This window comes from Arachis ipaensis, chromosome B08, assembly GCF_000816755.2.
Source record: "Arachis ipaensis cultivar K30076 chromosome B08, Araip1.1, whole genome shotgun sequence".
Classification (NCBI taxonomy): Eukaryota; Viridiplantae; Streptophyta; class Magnoliopsida; order Fabales; family Fabaceae; genus Arachis; species Arachis ipaensis.
Window position 1 is genome coordinate 3,514,707 of NC_029792.2, and position 2,115 is coordinate 3,516,821.

General features: G+C 28.3%; 1 long non-coding RNA gene across 1 annotated transcript in view; it reads right to left on the bottom strand.

Moving 5' to 3' along the window:
• Window positions 292-2,115, bottom strand: part of LOC110265597 — an 18,474-nt gene continuing 16,650 nt past the window's right edge. The window contains exon 4 of the long non-coding RNA XR_002351757.1: window positions 292-302. This is a non-coding gene — a long non-coding RNA (uncharacterized LOC110265597). The remainder of the gene's footprint in view (window positions 303-2,115) is intronic.

The following is a 2,115-nucleotide window of genomic DNA, read 5'->3' on the forward strand; positions in this document are numbered from 1 at the left end:
TTATACAAAGATTAGTATTTAGGATCCTCCTTAGTTTCTTGATAGCGATATGTACAAAATGTATACATAGAATGGCTCCATCCATGTTGAGCCTTTGTCTTCTCTTTAGTCATGAGGATCGGTAAATGGTAACGGATGCACGTGAGTACAGTGTGCATGAATTTAAAAAAATATATATGGATTTCAAACTCGTGACACAAAGGAATTTCTTAGGAAATGATGATGATGATGATAATAAAGCTACCAACACATAGAGATGATGAGGAATATTTATGGGAGAGCCCAATTCATTGTGTCTGCTGCTGGAATAATAAGGTATATATATAGTCTTTACTCAATGATGACACCATTATAAGTAGTAATATATTCACGCCCTTTCAGTCTAAGATTAAAAACTAATTCAACATAATAGGCATTAAGGAGCCCTTTCAGTCTAAGATTAAAAACTAATTCAACATAATAGGCATTAAGGAGTACCAGCAAGCTTTATATTTTGTAATTATTAATTGGTTATTAATAGTATTTTTAATAGTATGAGATTATATTTAATGATAAAAGATTATTTATTTTTTTAATGATTAAATATTGACCATATTGTTAAAAAAGTGCTGGCTCCTAAACTTTTTCATAACATTATTGCTTATTTGCTAGATATGATTCAGTGTTAGATAATAGATATGTAATGTTATTAATTATTATCGTGCATGCATGATCATGTATGTCCACGTGTATTTCTTATACTATTCACCTACTTTAATTTTAACACTATAATATATGTTGTCATTGCCGCTATTATTTAATTATTTACATTATCATCATCAGATACCTCTTTACATGATGGTATCTAAATACCTCTTTACATGATGGTATCTAAATTGCTCTTCAGAAATATATAATAGTAGCGGTACGGACTTAATTTGAATAGTTTATGTTACTAGGTAGCATTCTACGATTAATGATTCATTAAAAGTTAATTTTTTACGAAGTAATAAAAAATAGAGATACGGGAAAGAAAGATCAGAGGATGGTATAGGTATACCTTATATTATAGTAGAAATATTGAATTTAACAAACAAAATAATAATGAAATATAAGACTAATCGAGTGATTGAAGAAAAAGGGAAATATTTTTTTCTTTTCTTAAACTGTGCTGTGCCCACAGACTAATTAGTGGAGGAGCCCTCAACACTATTAAAAATATCTTGTAATTAACAGGGATTATTGTTGTTCTTAAGAATTGGGATATGACTTTTTTGAAAGAACAGAAATCACTGTTTCTGGCGTGCTGTTCAGGCAACACCTAATTTCCATTTTCCAAAATAGTTCAAAAAATATGATTTCATAATAACGATTTCATAAAAACTTGTCAATAAAAAAAACATAGGACAAATAATAACGAAAAGGGGAACATGTGGAAGGGAATGGGGATTATATATGAACGCGTGTTTGAGTGTATGATACCTTATATCTTATTATAGTGGGAGTGTTTGAACATAAGTAAATAAGAAAGACGACACAAATTATAAAAAATCGTGATGCTAAGGGATAATAGAATTTTGTGGAGAAATGTAAGAGAATTTTGTTTTTGATATTGGAATAGTAACGGTGTTTTTTTAAGATGTGGGTTGATGGGGTGTTATTCTTAAATGTGGGATCATTTAATTAGATAAACAAAAATTGGACCGTTCGATTTATGAGAGTACAGAAATCGGATTGAGGAATTTGAGAGTACAGAAATCGAACTGAGGAATTTGTGAAATCGGACCGAGGGATTTGTGAGAGTACAGAAATCGGACCGAAAGATTTCTGTTAAAAAAAATTAAAAAATTTGAAATATAGAAATCGGATCCTGTAATTTGTATATTTTTCACACTTTTAAAAAATACAAAAAATTACCGTATTAAAAGTATATTACTACTTTTACTTCCATATACAAAAAAAACCAAAATGTGAAGCAATGTACATATTATTGTAGAATGGACAAATAAAGCTGTAGATGTCTGTCATGTCTTTTTAGTAAACTATTATTTTAATCTTTTAGATATTTTAATTTTGAGAAAATAATATTATAAAAATAATTTTTTTAAATATTTTTTTAAAATTTTCTAAAAGAAA